The sequence below is a fragment of the Ambystoma mexicanum genome, chromosome 12 (assembly GCF_040938575.1).
Source record: "Ambystoma mexicanum isolate Mex_15411 chromosome 12, UKY_AmexF1_1, whole genome shotgun sequence".
Classification (NCBI taxonomy): domain Eukaryota; kingdom Metazoa; phylum Chordata; class Amphibia; order Caudata; family Ambystomatidae; genus Ambystoma; species Ambystoma mexicanum.
The window spans coordinates 883,063,039-883,088,141 of NC_090936.1; positions in this window are offsets into that span (position 1 = coordinate 883,063,039).

Below are 25,103 nucleotides of genomic sequence, written 5' to 3' on the forward strand. Positions count from 1 at the left end.
GGCTCTCAGCCACCTGGTGAGGTTTTGTCTGAATTTAGCAAAAGGCTGAGGTTCTCTGACGTCATGGGGGAGGGAGTTCCATAGCTGCGCCGCCTTAACCGGGAAGCTGTTACCTCCTATAGTGGCAAGTTTGAAACGCGGGACTTGAAGGCAGTTTGCGTTGGCTATTCTGGTAGGTCTGGAGGAGGTTCTTTTACGTAATCTATCCATGAGGTAAGGTGGAGCTTTGTTGTTGATACATTTGTGGGTGAGGGAAGCGATTTTGAGATGAATTTTGTCTATGGTGGTGAGCCATTTGTGTTCTCTTCTTGTGGAGGATATATGTTCGTTTCTGTTTATCTTGAGTGCTGCTCTCAAAGCATTGTTCTGGAGCACTTGAATTTTGTGGATGGTCTGTTTATTAGCTCCAATGTAAAGTCCATTACAATAGTCTAATTTGGATAGTATCAAGGCTCTGGCAAGTGTAATGCAACTGTCTGTGGAGAGGAATTGTTTGCTCGCTCTGATAAGTTTGCATGCATATGCTGTGGCAGAAGCTAGAGAGTTAACTTGTTTGGTAAAGTTCATGGTGGCGTCTAGGTAAAATCCTAAGGTTTTTACTTCATGGGCTACTTTTATGTTGTTCCCATCGATAATGAAGTTGTCATAATCATGGCTGAGTTTGGATATATAGGTAGTGGTGCCCAGGATGATAAGCTCAGTTTTATCATCGTTCAGGCATAGGCCGTGTGTGGCCATCCATGCCTGAACGATGCTATAAATTCTGTTCACTAGGGCCAGGTCCTTGGCGTAGTCTCCTGATAGCGGGAGGAGGATCTGGGTATCGTCTGCGTAGTTAGTGTAGGCGAAACCCAGATGATCCAATTCATCAAAGAGAGGCTTCGTAAAGACATTATAGAGGGTAGGTGATACACAGGACCCTTGTGGAACACCGCAGGTTATGGGGACTGGATCTGCTGAGGCTGATGGCGCGAAGACTCTCATGGTCCGATTGCTCAGGAATGACTTGATCCAAATTATGGCCTCTTTTGAGAAGTGGGCTGCCGAGTCGAGGTGATTACAGAGGACTTTGTGGTCCACTAGGTTGAATGCCGCTGATAGGTCCAGGAGGAGAAGTAGGGCCGTTTGGCCATTGTCTCTGCAATCGTCTATTTGGGCCTTAAGGTCTATTAGCGCTGTCTCGGTCCCATGTTGCGGCCGGAAGCCTGATTGACGGGTTCCAAGTAAATGGTTAGTCTCTAGGAAGCTTTGAATTTGCGAGTAAGCCACTTTATCTAAGATTTTTAGAAGAAAGGGCACCGTCGTGATGGGCCTGAAGTTAGTCGGAATGGCAGGGTCAAGGGTTTGCTTCTTTAGTAGTGGCAGTACCCAGGACTCTTTTAGGTTGATCGGTACTGAGCCTGAGGTAAAGGAGGAGTTGATTAGTTTGGTTATAAATGGCGACAGTTCTCTCGCAGCATCCTTGATGAGTTGTGCTGGGCATTGGTCGCCTTTGCAGTTGGACGGTTTAAGTCCCAGGATGACCTTTTCTACCTCTATGGTCGATACCTTAGAGAAGCAGAATCGGGCTCCCAACTTGGGCTGGGGCGGTGGCGCTGAACTCTGAAGGATGTGTGGTGTTAGTGATGCCTTCTTGATGGCAATTTTGGTTTGTAGGTTTGCTACTTTGTTTATTAGGGCAAGTTGTATGCTAGAGCACCATTGTTTATCCTTGGTGCAATTTTCTTGGGGTACAACGGGTGTCTCTAATTCTTTCAGAATGCTGAACAGTTCTTTGACACTAGATTTTGAGTTGGATATTCTAGTATTGTAGGTTTCTTGTTTGGCTAATAGTATTTCTTTCTTGTATTGGGAGGAGGCTTTGGAGAGGTTGAGTTTATTTTTGACTGATGGGGAAAGTCTCCAAATGGTTTCAAGTTTTCTTTTAGCCAGCCTAAGATTTTTTAGGTGGGGCGTGAACCAAGAATTGAGGTGTTTTTTAGGTTTGCTGTTTCTTAGTTTGAGCGGGGCTATGTGATCCAAGGCTGAGGACATGGCTGCATTATAATGTTCGACTAGCAGATTAGGGTCCATGCAGTCAGATAGTGCGTTTAATTTAGGTAGTATAACGGGCATCAGATTTTCTGCTGTCATTAGTTTTTTATTCCTCGTTGGCATAGGTGGGGCAAGTGAGGGCGGGGCAGTGACCTGATAGGTTGTCACTGAGAATAATAGCAGATGGTGGTCAGTCCAGATCTGCGGTACAGAATCTGTAATATTTACATCGCAATTATGTTCCGCTATCCAGTCAAGGATGCGACCTTTGTTGTGGGTGGGTAGTTTAACTTTTTGGGAGAATCCCAGCTCTTTCAAGGTCAGAGCAATCGCTGACGATTGGGTGTCCTTAATGTCATTGTACCCTAGATTAAAATCTCCTAGCACTATTGTTTGGGATGTATTTTTTAGGTTGTTGGACAGGGATGTCGAGATGTCCTCAGAGAAGGTTCCGATAGGACCTGGTGGTCTGTAGATGAGGATGATGTTTAGGGTTTGGGAGTTGGCGGTGGCTATTTTGACCGTGAGGCATTCACAGGATTGCATATTGGTAGCAGTGATGATCCTCATGTCCAGGCTAGTTTTAGCTATAATTGCTAGACCTCCACCTCTGGAGGTAAGTCTGTCCGCGCGTAGGATTGTATAGTTGTCTGGGACTGCTAGTGATAAGGCTGGGCCAGCCGCATCATGTAGCCAAGATTCTGAGATGGCCAAGAAGTCTAAGTTGTCTGTGACAATGATATCTGAGATCTCTGTAGCGTGTGCGACTAGCGACCTGGCATTTATAAGTGCGCCTTTGAGATGTGGTTTGTGGTCGGTTAAGTTAGGGCTGGTGATGTTGTGACTACCTTTGGTTGTCTGTTTGGAGTTATATATTTTAGGTCTGTTAGGCTTGGGCTGTTTCCTAGTGGGTTCCGCAATACCCTTCAGGGGTAATTGTAATTTATTTCGGGATTTTGATAGTTCAACCTTCTTGGCTGGTAGCTCATGCAGTTTGGACAAACGAACGTAGTCTAAGATTTCTGTCTGCAGTGTTACAAGGCCTTTGTAGAGTGGTGCTATCTGGATGATGAGTCATTTTAAGTTCAGTATTAGGTTGTTGTATGTTGAGCATGATATGGCAGGCGCGATGGATGGAATAAGTGCGAAGACTCAGAGTGTTAACTTTGGTGCTTATTTTAGGTGGTTGTATTCCTAATGTGAGGAGGAGGGCGATATACAATGGTAGCCAAGGTGACCTGTAGGCAAAACCCAGGGAGTACATGCTAAGTGACTGGATAGTAATCCGGTAGGAGTAGTTTTGATGTCCGTTTAAGTGGCTAGGACTAGGCAGGCTAGATGCAACTATCAGGTTGAGTACAGTTTCCGTAGGTGAGGGTTAGGAGAGTTCAGGCTATGGTCCCACGTGGGAGTGAGACGCCGGTAGTGGTGTGCATAATGTGGGAGCGAAGAGGTAATGCTTGTATTAGGTGAGATTGGAAGTGCGAGTGTACTATCAGTCTAGTTGGTAGATCCTGTTAGTATCTGTAAGGCGGATATGCTACAGCAAGGGTTCAGGCTTGGGAAGTCCTAAACGTGGCTAAAAATGCCAATATAGTGGGGCATGGCACATGGAAATTGACATGGGCATGGGGCACACATAGTTTCGAGTAGTCTGAAAGCGACCATAAGGCACAACGCAATTTAAAAGTGGTCTGAAGGCGACCATAGGCACAGTTAAAAGGTGGTCTGAAAGCGACCATAAGGCACAACGCAATTTAAGAGTGGTCTGAAGGCGACCATAAGGCACAATACAATTTAAGAGGTGGTCTGAAAGCGACCATAAGGCACAACACAATATAAAAGGTGGTCTGAAAGCGACCATAAAGCGACCATAGGGCACAATACAATTTAAAAGTGGTCTGAAAGCGACCATAAGACACAATACAATTTAAAAGGTGGTCTGAAAGCGACCATAAGGCACAACACAATATAAAAGGTGGTCTGAAAGCGACCATAAGGCACAACACAATTTAAAAGTGGTCTGAAAGCGACCATAAGGCACAACACAATTTAAAGGTGGTCTGAAAGCGACCATAAGGCACAACACAATATAAAAAGGTGGTCTGAAAGCGACCATAAGGCACAGCGCAATTTAAAAGTGGTCTGAAAGCGACCATAAGGTACAACACAATTTAAGAGGTGATCTGAAAGCGACCATAAAGCGACCATACGGCACAACACAGTTTAAAAGTGGTCTGAAAGCGACCATACAGCACAATACAGTTTGGAAATGGTGAGTATGCTCAGGTCACACAGTCATACATTGACGGTGCAATACGGTTGAAAAAAATAGTTGGGGAAGTATACTGGTATTGAGTTTCTTACCCTGAGTAGGTGCCGGCATAATCAGGAGGTTGTAAGTAAGTTTCAGAGGGAGCATGAGAGCTGGTACTCGGCACTTGATAAGACCTGGATTAAAGGTAATGTTGGTGGGAGGCAAGTTCTGTGGCAGGGTTCGAGGGGGGCGAGCGCCTTGCGCCTGCCAGCGGCGAACAGGGGCTAACAGGGTAGCTTGGCCTTAAAGGTGGCCACCGGCTGTTCCTGTAGGTTTGTGCGCGTTGCTTAGCAACTAGAACGATGCCAAGCCTCACTTTCACCCCGCATCGCGCCCGACATTTTGTTTTTTTTCCTTTTTTTTTTTTTTTTCTTTCGTGTCGGCGCGAGCGGTTTAGTGGGGCAGAGAAGGTGGTGGACCTGCAATGGTGGCAGGAGGGGTATGGGCTCCTACCCGCTCCGGTGGAGGGGTTCTGCTGGCTGGGAGTGGGGACTTACTTGGGCAGGGGTTCTGGCGGAAGGCTAGGAAGGCCAGCAGGCTTGGACAGGCACTGGCCTTGCTGTTGAGGGCCTTCCTGGAGGTGGGCCGGCTCACGCCTCCGGTCGCGGGTTGGTGGCCAAGAAGGGGGCCTCAGCCAATGGGGCGACGGTGGGCAGTGCAGCTTCAGGCTGTGGCTGCCGATCCGAAACAGGGAGCCGCCATCTTGGAGCGGGTCAGGCCGCGTGTAAGCTGATGGTGGTGTTGTGCTTTCGGGCACATTTGCTTATGCTTAAAGTTGTATGGGCGGCATGTACACTAGCCTGCAAAGACTAGTGGTGAGGGTGATTACCGCGCTGAAGGCGCTAAGAGTAATCCAAATTCGGTGCGGTCACGAAGCAATCACGCTGCGGTCGGGGAAGTAGCCAGCAGGCTTACCTCGTGCAGCTGGTGCGGGGAAGGTGCGCGATGCTGCTCCTGCAGCACACCGGAGCTCCTGCTCCCACGGTGATCGCGGCCAGCAGGCTTGGACAGGCACTGGCCTTGCTGTTGAGGGCCTTCCTGGAGGTGGGCCGGCTCACGCCTCCGGTCGCGGGTTGGTGGCCAAGAAGGGGGCCTCAGCCAATGGGGCGACGGTGGGCAGTGCAGCTTCAGGCTGTGGCTGCCGATCCGAAACAGGGAGCCGCCATCTTGGAGCGGGTCAGGCCGCGTGTAAGCTGATGGTGGTGTTGTGCTTTCGGGCACATTTGCTTATGCTTAAAGTTGTATGGGCGGCATGTACACTAGCCTGCAAAGACTAGTGGTGAGGGTGATTACCGCGCTGAAGGCGCTAAGAGTAATCCAAATTCGGTGCGGTCACGAAGCAATCACGCTGCGGTCGGGGAAGTAGCCAGCAGGCTTACCTCGTGCAGCTGGTGCGGGGAAGGTGCGCGATGCTGCTCCTGCAGCACACCGGAGCTCCTGCTCCCACATCCTTCTGATTGCTTTATTGTCTGGCTTCTGGAGTCACTAGGACCTACATTGCAATAACTATACATACCTCAGAAAACCATTTGATGCGTTAACTCTACACTCGCCACAGAATTAAACTATACATTTCATTTATTCATATGTCATATATAAACTCTTTTTTATTCTTTAAAATACAATATTTCTCTGAAAACAAAGATATTTTTTAAACATTTAAACGTGCAATGTTTTAGAAATGAATTGTGAAATCAGTTCATAAGAAAATCTTTTTTCAATTATCCCAATTCATGCAATCAATTTTCTATGATGCATGTTCAACTTTCCTTTGATAATAGTTGATAAGTTCTTTCCATCTCTATGTGTTCCCAAAGTAAGCATTTCTTCTTGAGGAGCTGAATCTCATAAATTTTTTTTTGTTTTTATTTTTTTGTTTTTTTATTGTTATGGCTAAATTAAAATTCAACCTTTCAATTTTAATCATACAAAAGATTTAAAATAAGATAATTTAACATTTTACATTTCCATACCACAGGAAATTATTTCAAAAACATTCTCGTGCTTCTTAAGATAATAAAGAAAAGAAAAATTATCACAACTGAATCAATTAGACACTAACAACAATGACATTTCTGAGTTCATTAAAACAGTTCAGTTACAACATTTTAAAATCGTATAAAACAGTATAATACATTACAAGATAAAAAAGGACTTAGTAAAACAGTTAAAACAACTCTTGATTTAATTGATGTAATATTTGCATTGATTTTCGTCCTTTTCCAGATTCAACATGTTCAGAAAATTCATTGTAGCTATTCTAACAGAAGCATATGAAGTAGAGAAGTTATGTTGCCATAATGTAATTGAATATGGAACCAAAAAGTCACAAAAAAGCAGTTTTAGAAGGACATTCTGTTTGTCAGCAAGTTTAGTGCATTCTATCAAGAGGTGTCTCAAGGTTTCAGGGAGGTTCTTCTGTTTACAAAATCTACAGACATTTCCTATTTTGTCAATAATACAATGTCTGGCTAAAACATCTCTACAAGGCCATAAATTAAATCGAAATCTTAGATATGTGCACCTAAATTTTGCGGATGGACTTCTGATCAGATAATTATCACTCAAATGTAATTTTTGGGGTTCAAATGGGTTGTTTTAGAAATCCATATATGTATTACAACTTTGTTGTGTGACAGTCCAATCATATTGATACAGCTTTACCTTAGCTCTGAGAGGGTTTGTTACAAGGAGATTAAGAGTTATGTCTGCTTCCACCATAATATTAAATATTGTTGATCTCCATTTGACTATAAAGTCATGGGGGGCATTGAATACATACACTGCAAGGATGTCAAGAGCTAGGATACATTGTCTTAAAGGAGTACAGAGTTTCCACCAATATCTTGCATTTAAAAAAACAAGGCCTACTTCGTAACGTATGATAGGTCCCGGGACAGAATTAGGAAATTGTAAAACTCTTCGCCAAAATGTGGCTTCAAGCCTTTCGCAAGTTTTCTGCTTAATAATGTTTTTAGTTTCTGAGCCATACAGCAAAATAGGTGCCGTTTTCTGTTTATACTGGGATACATAATGGGATAAGACTGGGAAACAAGAACATTTTCCATACCTATGCACTATTACCTTTGCTTGGGAAATGGCTGTTAGAAGCTTGGATTCAATTTTAGTAAAGTATAAATCATTATTGGGGTGATTATTAAAATTAACTCCCCAAATAAGTGCATTCCTGAACCATTTGGAGTTGTTTCGTTTGCAGTGACCATGTTAGAGATCTGGTCTTTCGTTCACGCTTGACGCAGTGCATTACTTTAGTTTCAGACAAGTTTATCATCAGTTGATTGTCCTCTGCATATCACGTAAAGTATCACGTAATCTCTGGAGGCCTTAAGGAGTATGAGATAGTAATATGAGATCATCTCCGTAGAGCAGCCAGGCGATTGCATAATCTCCTAGTTTAGGTGCATCTGAAATTACATTGGCAAATTTCTCCATCATATCTAAAATGAAGACATTAAAAAGTGCGGAGGCCAATATGCAGTCTTGTTTGAGGCCTCAATAGGTTGGGATACTTCTGCTAGGATAGGCGTTCCTCTATGGTGGTGTTTGAGTGTAACAAATTAATCAAATTCACAATGGACAAGGGGCAACTTGCTTGTTTCAGTTTGTCCATTAAAAGTTGTCTCGATACCGAGTCAAAAGCAGACCGAAAGTCTACGAATACTAGATATAAAGATTCTTTTGTTTGTATACAATGTGCTTTAATAGATGCTAAAGAAAATTAAATGTCCTGTATGCAGGTCCAAGAGGCAAGGGAAGGAGCGGCATAGCGGTACTTCTGCGGTACTTCACCCCGGTGCACATGCTGATGCGCGCAGCAGAGGGCATTTGTTTGTTTCACAGGCAATGGGCAGGGCTTGACACTCGCCAGAAAAGTAAATCAGCAATTATATTGCTGTAAATGAAATGTCCTGTATGCAAGTCCAAGAGGCAAGGTAAGGAGCGGCAAAGCAGTACTTCTCCCTTACTTCGTCCGGATGAATCTCATTAATGCCCATTAACTGTACCTTCTGCAATTGTATAGAATTAGCACATTTCTATACATTTTTATTACATTCTGGAGAGTTTAATAAACCATGTTCCACTACAAATGTGAACCTTATCTGTCTCTACAGGGAAACTGATACTCATTGAATTTGTATTCTCCATTCTTTGTACTTCCTCTGTACTCTGAAAAAGTATGTAATCCCATTATTGATGTAATAATACACTTCATGTTGTTTCACGTCATTTACAAATTTACTGTATGTACAAAACAATTGTTCTTCGCTTACTTTTACAGAACTGTGTCATTGGAGTCTTTTTCATCTGCTAGAAGGTGAACAAGTCTCCTACGTTAGCATACTCCTTTTAGGGTTATATTTCTGGTATTGCTGCGTGGAAACCAGAAATGACATACCGGGAAAACTGGGGGTAACATCACCCTTGCCAATTTTTGTATTTTTTTATTGCACGCTAGTTTCGACTAGTATATTAACACAATTCGTATTGTGTTATTTAATTTGGTCAAACCAGAACTGCTAGTATGTATTGCTCTCTTGTTAAAATAAGCAAGATAAATATGATGGAGTTGATGAAATTCACTTTTGATAAATCTTCTGCTGCAAAGTTTCTTTTCTCAGATATCAACCATATCACTTCCTTACTCATATTGCAGATCAACTCAATTCTTAGTGACTCCTTATACTTCACTCTGCAAACTGTTTTAATACAATTGATGATATTTATGAAATAGTAAAGCAAATTCTTTAAACAAAGCATTCTTTAAACTATTTCTTGTGCTCAGGTATTTCTGTCAGGAAATGAAACCATCTATGTATAATCTATGAGTCTTAATACCCAAAAACAATTAATATCATACTCTATTCATTACCTTTTTGTACAATGACATACATGTTTCTATACAATGGGTTTCTCTTTGCTGTAACCTTTGTGCTAAATTTCCCCTCTTCTAGGGGATTATACCAGCTCTAAACTATGAATTAAAGTTGTTTTATGTTGTGTATGGTCCAGAAATGCGAAGTTCTCTTGACTGTATATAAGGGTCAATTTTATTCCAAAATGTTATTGAGATGCTATGCACATTTTCCAGATGTTCTGTAGTGCCATTCCTGATCAGTAATATATTGTTATGGAACCGGTCAACTTGATGTCATGTATTACACAGCAGGATTCCAAGCATGCTCAAATTCATATTTCGACATGAATGTGTTAGAAATGGGAGAGTGTATTTCAGTTCTATTGCTGGAATGCTACCCCAGAGGTAATCGCAATATACCATAAGAATTAAAATGCCTCAAAGTACAGAAAATACATTTTATGCGTGATTTCTGTTCCATTGAAAACGTTGGCAGTACAGCAAATGCATAACTGCTGGCAAATGACGTCAAAGTAACATGAGAAGTGTGAAAAAAGAGGGACTTACCTCCAAAAATGAAATCAGTTTAGAGCCGGCCTAAATACTATCCTATCCGTGAATAGCTGCTGCGGTGTAAAGAAAATACATACTCACGGATCTTTTCAAAAGTGTTTACATATTTTATCTCCAGTGATATTTTCCACAGCCTCTGGCAGTACAAGCAAACGTCTACTTTATTCAAATGTGGAATTAAATACCCCTGGAGGTAATGCAATACTCCATGCAATAACAATGTTGGCAGATTTTACCCTGGTGGAGCGGTAATTAATGACTGGCACTGTATCTTTCGCAATATGGGCATTTGTGTCTCTCTACATGTGGGTTACACATCTGACTGCTTTCTGCTTGAAAGGGAGGTTAGCGGCAGGGTTTTTTTTTAACACTGGCCAGGTTTCAGAAGCAGCTATGCTCAGGGGTGGACTGAGAACCAAAAGGAAGGAAATAATTGCTGAAGTGGCCCCATATTAAACATTTTCAACAAGCCCAACCATTTTCCTATGAGAACATTTGGAAATAAACTAGGTTACCACACAAAAGAGGACAAGGGTGCAAAGGCCTACCGGAAAAAAAAAAATGTCGCCCCTGGCTACGCTCATGCAGTCATGCTGTACCTAAAGAGTGAACATGTACGTAAAGCAGACAGAAGATGCGCAGTGCCAGCGAGTGATGTTTCCATTTGTCTGCGTAACATAGTGGATATTCTTACTCACAGGATGATAGCTGATTCATAACAATGCACGTGGCTGCCTTACTGGAACAAGCAATGCATGATTATGAATCTGATTTAATAAGAGCGACATTTGGAAACAAGAAGTGCCTATGAATTGGCAAGATGATTACCGAAATCCGAATCTCATTTTACAGTTGGCACAGCGCTTGATTCGCTGAGCCAAACGGCTTCCATGCCCCACATCTGTAAAGCAGGGACTGCGCTTGCGCGAAACCACTTCGGATTTCTGGGAAGGCGAACAATGAATGCAATCAGTCATTGGGAACCGACATCCATCTCACAAACAGGCGAAGGAAACAGTTACACTATAAGGACCCTCTGCATGGAGTGAATAAGTTAGCCTCAGGCTTTACTGTTGCGAAAGATAAATGCCTTGTTGGAAAAGCATGTGTATTTATTTGAAGAACAGGGATGCCAATTTCGATCAAAAAAGACTTACAATAAGACATTTACAGATGACAAAGGCATTCCTGCGAAGGGTGTCTGTACTGGGAAGAGGACGATTTTAGTATAATGTATACATATATGAGAACGAGTGGTTAGCCAGTTTATGAAGGAGTAAAAAAGAGAGAGATATTTAAAATATATATATATATATATATAAGAAACCAGTGACTTACAAAGGTAACATTAACCTAAGTACTTCAAACTAAAGGGTACACTATAAATATACAAAATTAAATTAATTATGTTAAATTAAATTAAGTGCAGGGGTCAGTGGGGTCAGGTAGGGAGGATGGGGGTGAAGGAATAGGTTTCTCCCACTATAGCAAGTAAGCACGTTTTAAGCCAAGCTTTGAAGAGGTCCACAGTTGGGCAGACTTTGATTGTGATGGTCAGCAGGTTCTGGTTTAGTGGGGAGAGTATGGAGAAAGAGCAGAATTGAGAGGAGTCATAGGGGGAGCATGGAACAATGAGATTGAGTGTAGAGGCAGAGAGGCGGGAACAAGATGGTGAGTAGACAGAGATACAATGAGGCAGCTACTGATTAGCAACACCATTGATAGCTTTGTTGACCATCAGAAGGAACTTGAAAATAAAGTGGTTGTGCATGGAGAGCCAACCAGAATGTTGAGAGTAGGAAGAAGTGGGTGAGGATCTGGGTAGGTTATAAAGGATGTAGGTAGCAAAATTAGGGACTTTCTCTAGAGGAAGGAAGAAGTAGAGAGGAAGATCAAGGAGCAGGCTCAAGCAATATTCATGTTTGCTGAGCCCAAGGGTGAAGCTTAGTGTTTTCTTAGAGTGGTTGGTAAGACATTGACACATTTTTTTGAGGGCTGAGATGGTTAATATGAGCTGCAGTTGTTGTGATACATTGTTGCTGTGAGAGGTTGCTATAAGAGAGGACCCCAAAGTTAATAGCTGTGGGCATAGGAGCAAGAAGGTCAGGTGGAAAGGAGATAGAAGAGGGAAGAGTCGGATGACATTTTAGGCTGGGAGAAAGATGACTTACATTTTTGAGGTTAAGCCTTCAACAGATGATATTTGGGGGATGCTGAAAGAGAGAGGGTTGGGGTGGTCAGAGGTGTGCGAGTTCCAGGAGATTGTAATGAATTGAGCTTCCCGGTAGGAGGTGATCCAGACACAAAAGGTCCCGAAGAGGAGGAAAGAGGAGTAATTGACAGTGTCAAAAGCGGGTGAGGGACCAAAAGGATGACTATAGACGATAGTTTGGAGTGGTGAGCATCAGTGAGAAAGTTGGAGACATGAATGAGTGCAGTCTCTGAGGAGTGTTTACTACGGAAGCCAAGGTAAAGTGGATCTCCAAGGCCATTATCCTCAAGGTATTTCGTGATCTGGTTGCAAACCACTGACTCAAGGACCTTTGAATAATCATGAAGGGTGAAAATTAAAATTGGGCAATAGTTCGGCTGTGGTGTTTGAGTCAGCAGAGGGTTTCTTCAATAGGGTAGGACAGAGGGGAGAGAGAGAGGTTAAAGAGCTCAGAGAGATGAGGGCAGGTGAGTGCGTCTTTGGCACCTTGTGGAGAAAGATGGAATGACTCTGCAAAGGATGGGTGCTAATTTGGTAGGAGAGGTAGGGGAGATGTAGTCGAGAGTACAATGGGTGGGGGGAGGTAGTGGACAGAAGGAGGGTGGGAAATTAATTAGCAAAATCAGTAACAGAAAGGGAGGGGAAAATGGATATTGGCTTAGAAGGTGTGAGCACATCATGGTTGGCAGATTAAAGTTTGCAGGTGTGATTACAAAGAGAGGAGATCAGGTTTGTGAGGCAGGAGGATGTGGCAGAGTCCAGTGCAGAGGGAAAGGCAGCAATGGATTTTGTGAAGGCTGGAGTAGGGCGGGGGCTGTGATTTGCGCCATCATTATGAGTCATGTAATTGGTTATTTATAACGTACTTAATGCCCAGAGGTTTCTAAGCACGGATCCCGGAATCAAACCTGTGTTGCTCTGCATCGTCTTGCTTTCAAGGAAAGCGCGTTGGCCCCGAGCTATCCTCCCAAGACACATGTTTGCACATATTTGTTTTGAGTGTCTGAATCTCAGAGGTGATCCACAGCTGAGGAAGGGACGGGAAGGTATGAATGTGTGACCAGGATAATGTTGGAAAAAGGGAGTAATAAGTGCATCGTGAAAGTCAGAAAAAACATAGTCAATGGAAGAGGAATAATTAGGCGAGAGAGACAGGAGTGCGGCCCTCATATCATCAAGGTAAGAGGCAAGAAAGTTCTCTTAGAATTTCCTCTTAGTCATTGAAGAGGGGAAAGGAGAAGTAGAGGTTGCAAGGATATTAAATATATTAAAGTGAACAATAGAGCGATCAGAGGAGGAGAGTGAAGTTGATAGAAAGACAAGGTCAAGAGAGTGCCGACAAGAGAGTGTCGACCAGAGTGGGTAGGCTGGTCATGGAGGGAGTAGAGGGAGTGGTCAGATAGGAGGGAGTTAAATTGAAGTCAGGAGGCTGTGTAGGGTTTGGAAAGGTTAAAGTCCCCCAGCATGACAATATGGATATTGGTAGGAAGAGTCTCAAGTACGAGGTTCAGGTCAAGGACGGAGTTAAACGGACCAGGGGGTCGATAGATTGCCAGAGCAGTTAGAGGTGTAGGAGGGAGGTGGTGAATAGTGGCATATTCAAAGAGGAAGAGTTTATGTCAAGGGATTCAGGGCACAGTTGAGGTTTGTATTCTTGATAAAGAAACACACACTGCCACATTTCTGAACAGGTGGGGGTGTGGTGGGAGCAGGTAGAAGCATCATTGAAGAAAGCCGCTAGTATAGCGGAGTCATGAGATGAGATCCAGATTTCTGTGATAACAAGAAGTACAATTTGAGAGTGATAGGAGTCAAAGTGGACAGTGATTCAGGAAGACTTGTTGCAGAGAGATGGTGCATTCCAGAGGCCAAGTGAAAGAGTGAAAGGAGGTGGGGGAGGTGTTGTGCAGTAGGCGAGGGAGAGAGATGAGGTTGGAGACCCTTAGAGCATAGGAGTGTCTTATTTGAGGGGTGTTAGTGCTGGGGGAAAAGAGGAAGATGGAGAGTTTGAAGAGTGATGCAGATGTTTCAACAAGTTTGAGCCTGAAGTCTATGAAAGAAGGGAAGGGGATGAGTGAGTAGAAGGAGGAATGGAGCTAAATCAAGATGAATGATGAAGGGTAGAAGAACATGGCAAGTGAAAACAGTGAAGAAATTGTGAAGCCCAAGAGGAAGGCTAGGTGGGTGAGTATAAAGGGAAGGGGGAATGTTGGCTGAGAAGAAGCAGGTATACATTTTGAGTTGGGCTAGAATGGGGATAGAAGTAACCAAAAAACTGTTAACAGGTCCAAAACAGGAATGTACCTTGGTTCAGGAGGTAACAGCAGTACTGCAGTGAATGAAGAGTGGATGGGGCAAAGGATCCCTACGTAGAAAAGTAGGAGTCAGACAAAAGGCGAGGACACCAAGGTTCTGGCATGAGCAGGGGCTCTGGCCCTAAGCCCCAAACGGTCGAACCATGGAGTTACACTTTGCTGCTTTTGGCTCTTAACAGCAGAAGCCCGGGCTGGACACCAAGGGGAGACTCAATAATAAGCGAGGCAATGTGTCACAAGACTCTCTAGTAGCCAATCACAGTGTCCCAGGTGGCTTCCAAACTTCCAGCCAGGGTGCAGGCAGGGTCCTGGGTGTTGTTGTCCCAAGGTTCTTTTTTTTAAAGTCAGGACCACCAAATGGTGCACTGGATCATCTGGGAAAGGAGAATATGTCAAAACATGACTTTAACTCGAACATCCAGTAATGTGATCATCTGGGAGACAATCACAGTGCTCTAGATGGCTTCCAGGCTTTTCACCTGAGTCCAGGCAGGGGGCCGGCTGTTGTAGGACCAGGGAACTTCATATCAGTCCCAGATGATGCACAGGAGCCTCTGGGAAAGGAAGATGTGACAAAACATGCATGAGACGCATTCGTTTTAGATATCAGCCATGTTCTCTTTAAGCTAAAAAACATTTAGCAATAGCCAACAGTCCAGAAGCAAGATATGCGTTTCGTTATTTCACTACTGTATTCCATTCAATTAATACGAATCTTCCTTGCTCAGTATACTGTTTCTGATCAATTCTAGTTTTTCTCTGCAGGAAACTCTCTGAGTGCTTTGAAGAAGGAGACAGAAGTCCTTTAATACTCTTTAATTTACTCTTTAATTTTTCAAGAACAACTTTAGAGTTGCAGCAGTTTCCTCTGATGCACTGTCCCATGCTTGTTAATGGTTTGTTTAGAAAATCAGAACCCCATATATCCTTTAAATAGCTCGGACCACACCAGGTTTTCAGGCTAGCCGTTGACTATGTAAATAACTTCTTTTCAGACCTACTTCTCCAAATGTATTTTAGGTGGCTATCTTAAAAATATGGAGTTGAATTTTCTCTCAAAGGCCTGAGTTTGAGGCCCTGGCTATAACCTGTAAATGTGCCTGTTATGGCACAGGGACCCAGTCTGAGATCTTATGGACAGGTGAGGGATGTAGGTGGTTAGAAGTGCTTTAAAGGTACATAATTAGTGGTCTAACAAAGGCATTAAAGTTGCTTGCTTGGCTATAACAGAGATCCTCAGATAGTCTGGACCGATGCTTCTTTCCTGATTGTTTGCACAAGGTGTATTGCACGCAGAATGCTGACCCTGAAATCCTCTGAGAAGGTGATGGCCCCCCAACATCCACGAGTCTCTCGCTCCCAGAACAGATGAACAAATGGAGTGTACATGAAACCCTGTGGATGGTCATCACCAGGCAGGAAAATGGCAGCACCGTTTCAGGCCATCTCCCTCTAAATCCCCACAGCCAATGGCGCCTTCTGCCATTTTTCACTCTGGAGTTCTACGGACTTGCTCTCCTGAGACTTCTCCACCCTCCTGTATTGTACACAATCACAGGAGCTCCATAGAGTTTACTCCTTTCTGTCCCATGTTAAAAGGTAGGGCTCTGTCAGAGGGTTTGTAGTTTTGAATTCAAGAGAGAGTGATATCATCTGTGTTTCGTTTGGACTGGATCCCATGCTGAAGAGCAGTCACTCCACCCATTGGAACCCGATAGCTCAGCCACATCAGGGAGAGTGACGCTCTGATTAGTTTATGCATTTTTCCAACTTGATTCTATGTATGGACGGCACTGCTATTGAGATTGTTCTGGCTCCTCCCCGCTGGACAGGAACTTCCAGCTTTTTCAGACATTTGCACTGGGTACTTAATGGATTTACAGTATCTCAGCCATCCTATTGACTAGCAGATTGGGATGGACAGCTTACAGATCCAATGGTTGTTACTTGAGGGATTGGGAAGGCTAGGAGTCTTTCTAATATTATTTGCATGTACGCGGGATAGAGGGTGCAGCGATGGTAGGACATCAGTTCAGCAGCTGCAGCAAGACACCTGTGTGCTTTAAATACAGACATTGTCTGAATAAACCAAGTTTGCTTCAATATATCAGAACTATAGTTGTTTCCTTTCAGATGGAGGATTGAGTAGGACTCAAATGAGTGATCGAGTGTGAGGTGTCGCTTGGAACAGGAGACCCTTTGCCGGCCAGTCTGCCCCTGTGCAGATCATGATTCGGCGTGTAGGCGATCATAGGTAATTCTCATGAGGAAGGCCGGTTCATGCGGTGGGATTAATGGAAAGGGGCCAGTGTGTGGCTGTCTCCAACCCTGGTGGGAGACTCCCAATTGATGGCTGAAAGGTCAGACCCAGTGGCGTCAGGTGGATTTGTTTCATTAGAAGCATTCCCCATGAGTGTGTGCAAGTGTTAAGTATACCGAGGGATCCAAAACCAAGCAAGTGGGTTCTGGTGGGGTTCCATTGAAAACTTGATTTAAAAAATGTATTAAAATTGAAAATTGTACAGCACACTTTTTTGACAAAATGTTTTAAAAGTGGGTAAAAAGCAATACATTTTACAGTAGGTTTTGTAGAGGAGCACAACACATCCAGTAAAAGCAAGGTTACCAACAGGACAGAGGAGTATTTTTCAACACATCTTCGTGATGCCTTTTCATACAAACATATCCCAATATTTGCCAGTGTAAGAAGACATTTCCATGGTGCTTGTGACACTATATACCAGTGTTCATATATAGCACACTCGTGTTGTTGTTCATAATGCCAGTAATGCTGAAGTAAAAAGAAAATTCCATGATGACCATGCAAATGTGTCCCAGTATTCCCATGTACACTGCTATTGCCATCTTAGAAGGCACATTTTGGCTTTTCGCATAATGCTATTATTACAACTGTAAGAAAACACCTGGTCTGGTTGAAGAGAGTGTCCCAGGAATGCCCCCCTCATCCCCATGAACATGACGGCCCAAAGAGTCAAGAACGCACAGAGCCACTCATTATTTGGGCTACCCCCAGGAGCACCAATGACTGACACGTATGCAGAGAGATATTCTCTCAGCCATTCCAACCTTATCCAGTAAATGTCTTTATGGATACAAGTGCCTCAACAGCAGTGATTATGGTTCCAAATGCCATTATGGACAGCGTCTACTAAGTGTAGAGAAACCACTGTGCTGTTGGCATTAGTGACCTTGTAACATAGCCAAGATAGTCATGAAGCACACTCGCAGCCATACACAGCTTTACACAAACACACACTCGTATAAATGAAGAACATGCATGCACACTTCTGTAGATAGAGGACAGATACATATACATACTGTCAAAAGCTTTCATTATTTTCTCATTAGCCAAGTGCAGAAAAGCTAAACGCAGGGAAACAAAGAGATGCGAAGCAAGCTTGCAGATGCTTATTGCAACTAACCCGATGGAACTATAGGAGTACATAAGGAGCCTAGTAGGACCAAATACAACTAACCGATAGGAAATGGAGCACAACATACGTATGCAGACATCATTTTATTAATCTAATGAAAATCACAGAAGGCCTCAAGCCACAGGACAAGGGATGAAGCGGAGTAGAACCGGGTTGTATAGAGCGGGAAGGCCAGAGCTCACAGCCAAAGCCAGAGATAAACAACACATTCCAAACTTCAAATGACACGGGCCAGCTGCACAAAGACAGAATAAATCCTCATAATTGCAGACCCAGAGAGCTCTATTTTGTGGTCCACAGCCACATGATGCGGCCGAGGTAGACAATGGGTATTCATCCGCGGTGGGAATACGAACAGTTATCAGCGACCCAGACGAGAAGTGAAACAAATGTTGCAATGATGTGGGAGCACTCCCATAGGCAAAGGTGGTGTTGCTACTAGATACATTGGGAACACATAGTCATTTCACATCACCCTGAAGAGGTGCACAGAGGGCTGAGAACCGAACAGGGTCTGAGGCCTGTGGAGACCAGCTCAGCCAATCACGGGAGAGAAATCCAGGGGTGGATGGTCGGGGGGCAAGGCCCAATGGTAAGTTGCTGACCCTGCTACAATGTAGTAGATCGTTTCTTGGGGACGGGGCAGGCTAGCCACCTGACATGGGAGGACCAGTAGAGTAAGATGTACACATAGCTTCTATAGGGTCTACCTGTAACGCTCACCTGATTCCCGTAGAGGCGCCGGTCTTGACTGGGCGTATACCGTATCTTCAAAGGTGATGTGTAACACACGGCTGGCTCTTTGGGCTGGACCTCTGTGCACTGTATGTCTGACTCGAAGGGTAAGATGTCTGCAGATAGGAAATATGGGATTAAGGAACTGGGTTATTGAATGTCTCTCTCTTCTTCCCTTTCTCTTCTCCTGTAGAACCCCAAAGGTTAATGCTCTCACCTTAGGTAAGTGAACGCTGTGCTCTCCATCTGCCTCGGGCAGGGTGCTGTAACCAGTTTCTTCACTGGATAAGGGGAGCAGGCCTCTTGACTTCAGAGGACTGCTGTCCGTCGTTTACTGCACGAACGGTAAGTTTCGAGTAATTCTAATGTCTTTAAAGTCTTTAGTAATGATGTCTCTTGTTTTGCAGGGTTCCGGCGATGGCGGATGACGGGCTGAAGTGAGTTGAAGATGGAGCCCGTGTGATGAATAGAAGCGCCTGGAAGCACGTAAGTAAGCGCTTGTTGCCTGCTTCACGATGCGCTCTAACTGTCTTTTTATTTTGCAGGTACAAGTTCGGAGCGGCTGCAGGGTGCCGGAATACCCACTGGGTTAGATGTGGAAAGGAGTAATGGCACGTGAGTATTAAAGTTCCCCAATGTCTTTAAACGCACCTTGTTTTGTCTTTCAGATGCGGGATGCAGCGCCGAAGGCCTCCGGAGCGTGCGAAGAGTTGTTAAGCTTTTGTCTTTCAGATGCCGGAATGCAGTGTGAAGACCTGCGGAGCGCACGAAGAGTAGGTAAGCCTTTGTCTTTCAGATGCCGGAATGCAGCGCGAGGCGTTGGTGACAGCCGATGGACCAGGTAAGTGAAGAGCTGTCACTGAAGACCGTAATGCTAACCTGTTCTTTCTTGTCTTTATAGGTGTTGCTGAAGACTGGATTCAGGATGGTAAGCCTTTTTCCTTAGGCCCAGGATCAGATGCAGAAGACACGATGAGCGTTCTGCTGCAGAGAATGCAGAATAACGCAAAGCAAGATTCATCCATCGGGTGTGGTTTAAATAGCCTCCTGTAGTGCTTAGGTGTCTCCTTCCACAGCCACGCCTAGGTAAGAAAAGAGTTCCTGCTTTCCAGAAGAGTTCCAGTGTTCTGAATCTAGGGAGTGGCTCCTGCCCCACCCAACAGGAAAAGTAGTTCCAAACAGAAGAGGATCAGAGGCTCAACTGGCAGGCAAGTAAGCAGCATGGTCTGCTGCAGGTAAGTCCACCCAAGCATTATGAGCCCGGCGCTTCCAGCGCTGGGACTGGGCATATTTATGAGCCTGGTGCCACTGGCGCCAGGACTGGGTCCAAAAGGTCCCAATTGGGACTGGTTGGCAATCGAAACCTGGGTTATGGATCTGCTTCCAAGGGAGTTGGGAAAACCCTGACCTTTTGGAAGCAGAGATCATGACAGTACCCCCCCTCAAGGCCCCTCCCAAACCGGGCTTCTCTGGGGGTTTTGGCTTGTCAGGAAATGTTCGGTGAAATCTTTTGATTAGGCGAGGAGCGTGGACATATTCAGCAGGTTCCCAGGATCTCTCTTGGGGGCCGTAGCCTTTCCAGTCAATTAGGTAAAATAGTTTAGATTTGGAGATCTTGGAGTCCAGAATGCTTTTGACTTCAAACTCGAGTTCTCCATCAACTAGGATAGGTTTTGGAGATTTAGTTAGTCGGGTTTGAGGTTGCACGGGTTTTAATAGAGAGACGTGGAAGACCGGATGTATCTTCATGTGCGGGGGCAAGTCCAACTTGACCGCTACTGGTTTTACTATGGTAGTGATGGAATAGGGACCAAGGTATCTTGGGTTGAATGTGCGTGGCCCTTTTAGAGGTAGATATTTGGTGGATAACCAGACTTGATCCCCTACTTGATATTGAGGGGCTTCCTTCCGATGTTGATCTGCTCCTTTCTTGTATTGTTCTTTAGCCCTTTGAAGGTGAGAAACAGCTTCCTTAAAGGCTTGGGTGATTGTAGAATGCAGGTAGTCTACTGCTGGTGTTTCAAGATCTTGGAGGGGATCCAACTCCAAGGTTCGAGGGTGACTGCCGTACAAAAGAAAAAACGGGGTTTTCCCAGTTCCCGAATGGACAGAGTTATTGTAGGCATATTCGGCTATCCAAAGGATGTCTTTCCAAGTTTTTTCAGTTTGTTGCAGCATGCAGCGTGAATACTGTTCCAGAGTTTGATAGGTCCTCTCGGTTTGTCCGTCGGTCTGAGGGTGGTGACTGGTCGATAGTCTCACATCAATTTGAGCCAACCGACAGCAACTTCGCCAAAAATGAGAAATAAATTGACTACCTCGATCCGAAATTAGAACCGAAGGAAAACCGTGCAGTCGGACGATGTTTTCGAGAAATTCTCGGGCCAGAGTTGCTGCTGTTGGCAAGCCTTTGAGCGGAATGAAATGCGGCATCTTGGAGAATAAGTCCACGATTACTAGAATCGTATTGTATCCGGAGCATGGAGGTAGATCGGTGATGAAGTCCATAGAAAGCGTATGCCAAGGGCGAGGTGGGATGTCAATAGGGCGTAAGAGGCCTGCTGGTCTTTCCTTTTGACTCTTGTTTTGGGCGCATACTCCACAGGACATTATAAAGTCTCTGATATCTTTTTTCCAAGACGGCCACCAGAAGTAGCGCTTGATCTTTTCTGAGGTCTTGGCCATACCGGAATGTCCTTCCATTAAAGAATCGTGATAACAAGAGATTACTTTTTTCTGTAAATCTGTGCTGGGTAGGTACAATCGTTCTTGGAAATACAATAAGTTGTCCTTTACTGCAAAGTCCTTTCCCTGCAGATGCCAATTCTGTATGTCTGCTGGAGTTATAAGTTGCCTGGCTTTATCCTTAACTTCCTCTATGGATTCTGTGGCGATTACACCCAGAATTCTTTGTTCGGGAATGATTGGTACAGGTTTAGGGTTGATCAAGTGTTCTTCCACTCCCATCCGAGAAAGGGCATCAGCTTTACCGTTCTTTGTACCAGGTCGATAGGTAATTATGAAGTCAAACTCGGCAAAGAATAATGCCCAACGGAGTTGTCTAGAGGATTGGGCTTTTGCGGTTTTCAAATATTGCAGGTTTCGGTGATCCGTAATCACAGTAACGGTGTGTCGGGCTCCCAGCAGATAATGCCGCCAAGCCTTAAAGGCAGACTTGATAGCCAGAAGTTCCTTGTCAGTAATCGTGTAATTGATTTCAGGAGGCGAGAATTTGCGGGACCAAAATGCCACGGGATGCAACTGATTGGTTACCGGGTCCTTTTGTGATAGAACTGCCCCCATGGCAAGGCTTGAAGCATCAGTTTCCACGATGTAGGGGAGTTCGGGGCGAGGGTGTTTTAAGATTGGTGCAGAGATACATTTAGTCTTCAAATCCTGGAAAGCTTGTTCCACCTCGGTAGACCATTCAAAACGTTTGTTTTTCTTTAACAAGGCAGTGATGGGCTGGACTATTCGAGAGAATTCGGGGATAAACCTGCGGTAAAAGTTAGCGAAGCCTAACATGCTTTGCACACCTTTTACGGAGGATGGTGATGGCCATTTGAGAACTGCATCGACCTTCTTTGAATCCATACGCACTCCGCCAGGTGATAATATGAATCCCAAGAATTCAACTTCAGTCACGTTGAAAACACATTTTTCCAACTTAGCGAAAAGTTTGTGTTGACGCAATCTTTCGAGGACCATTTTCACGTGTTTCCGATGTTCAGATTCCGATGAAGAATAAACGAGGATGTCGTCAATGTAAACAACAACACACACATCTATGAGCTCTCTGAGGACATCGTTCATAAAATATTGAAAGGCGGCCGGGGCATTGCAAAGTCCGAAGGGCATGACCTGATATTCAAATAGCCCATACTTGGTGCGGAAGGCCGTCTTCCATTCATCGCCCTCTTTTACTCGTACCAAGTGGTAAGCTCCTCTAAGATCCAGCTTTGTATATATGCATGCTTTTCTGACTTGGTCCAGGAGTTCAGGGATCAAAGGTAACGGATATCTATTCTTAACGGTGATCTGGTTCAGGGAGCGATAATCTATACAAGTTCTAAGGTCTCCTTCCTTTTTTGGAACGAAGAACAAAGCTGAAGAAGCAGGGGACTTGGAAGGACGAATAAACCCATTTGCCAGGTATTGATCCAGGTATTGTCGAAGGTGAAGGTTCTCAGGCTCGGTGAGGGCATAAATTCTACTACAAGGAGGAGTAGATCCAGGTATCAGGTCTATCTGGCAGTCATAAGACCTATGAGGAGGTAGAGAGTTAGCCTGATCCTTCCGGAAAACATCTTGGTATTCTAGGTATTCGGGAGGTAACTGGGGAGTCTCTGAAGAAAATGCTGCCAGTGCAACACCAGGTGGAGGGTGACAAGTAGAGACACATTCTGGAAACTGGACCGTTCTTGCTCGCCAATCGATCAGAGGATTGTGTTTCTCTAACCAAGGTATTCCTAGAATAATCTGAAACTGAGGGGCCTTGATCACATCGAACACGATCTTCTCATGGTGTCCATCTTGACTTACTAGCGTCACCTCTTGAGTGGTATGCGTTACTGGCCCGGAGGCTATCTCCGTACCATCCACCGTAGTAGTGACGTCCTTTACAGCCTTGGGACAAAGAGTTAGATTCATCCTCAAAACCATTTCATGATCCACATAATTGCCGATGGCACCGCTGTCGACGTAAGCTTCAATTGCATGTAATCGATCCGGATTATCAGGGCTAATGAGGACCATAGGTATCACGAAATGCGAGGTCACGGAACTGGTTTTCACGTTTGGCAAGAGGACCTCTATTCTTGTCGGGCGAGGTCGTTTCCCTGCTCAGAGTTTGTAACTTTGGGAACTGCAGCTCCTACTGCCTTCTTGGCAGGTTTCACCGGACAGTCTCAAAGAAAGTGCCCTGAGTTTCCGCAATAGAGGCATAATTGCAACTGTTTTCTCCTTTCCCGCTCCTTTTGTGTTAGAGGACCTTTTAGACCCCCTATTTGCATGGGTTCCCCGGAGTCTACTCCTTTGGAAGGAGTTGGCGGTTTGGAAGATACTCGAGCATCAAACTTGGAACGATCGGCCTTCCTGTTCTGCAGTCTGTGATCTATTTGAACGACTAAGTCTATATAGTCCGAACAATCTTGTGGGGGATTCACTACTTGGGCTAACACATCTTTGAGCTCTCCACGTAGACCTCTATAAAACAGCGTAATCCTTTTGTCCTCAGGCCATTGAGTTTCCACTATCAGTCTGTTGAAAGACGCAATATAAGCCAAAAGATCTTGATTACCTTGTTGCAACGAAAGAAGCTCATTGTCCAAGGCCTGCCCCTGTGAATGTCTTGCGAACAGTTTTTCCATACTGAGCTGAAAAGCTTATAAATCATGGAGGACCGGATCATCTTGAGTTACTAGAGGGATCGACCAGTCTGCCGCATTGCCACTAAGGTACGAAAGCACGAAAGCTACTTTAGCTTGATTAGTTGGAAAGGCTGCTGGCCGGCATAAGAAATGCAACCGGCACTGATTGATAAATACTGCAAACCTCTTTGGGTCACCAGAAAATCGTTCGGGCGGAGCCAGAGGTACATTCCCAGGTAGGTTGATCTGCACTGGATTCATAGAGGATGTAGAAGGTAGATTTCCCCCAGATGCGGGTAACGGGGTCTGTCCGGCTTGTGACTGTAGCAATTGTCTAGCGAGATCATCTGTTCGCTCCTTGGAAATAATCAGTTCCCTTCTTAGAGCGTTCGTTTCCTGACGGGCTGCATGCACTTCTGCCCTTAGTTCCCCAAGTAACTGGGCTAGCTGGTCGGTATCCGAGGTTTCCATAGCGCCTGGATGGGAGTTTTGTGGTAGGCTTTGCGTTCTGTAACGCTCACCTGATTCCCGTAGAGGCGCCGGTCTTGACTGGGCATATACCGTGTCTTCAAAGGTGATGTGTAACACACGGCTGGCTCTTTGGGCTGGACCTCTGTGCACTGTATGTCTGACTCGAAGGGTAAGATGTCTGCAGATAGGAAATATGGGATTAAGGAACTGGGTTATTGAATGTCTCTCTCTTCTTCCCTTTCTCTTCTCCTGTAGAACCCCAAAGGTTAACGCTCTCACCTTAGGTAAGTGAACGCTGTGCTCTCCATCTGCCTCGGGGCAGGGTGCTGTAACCAGTTTCTTCACTGGATAAGGGGAGCAGGCCTCTTGACTTCAGAGGACTGCTGTCCCTCGTTTACTGCACGAACGGTAAGTTTCGAGTAATTCTAATGTCTTTAAAGTCTTAAGTAATGATGTCTCTTGTTTTGCAGGGTTCCGGCGATGGCGGATGACGGGCTGAAGTGAGTTGAAGATGGAGCCCGTGTGATGAATAGAAGCGCCTGGAAGCACGTAAGTAAGCGCTTGTTGCCTGCTTCACGATGCGCTCTAACTGTCTTTTTATTTTGCAGGTACAAGTTCGGAGCGGCTGCAGGGTGCCGGAATACCCACTGGGTTAGATGTCGAAAGGAGTAATGGCACATGAGTATTAAAGTTCCCCAATGTCTTTAAACGCACCTTGTTTTGTCTTTCAGATGCGGGATGCAGCG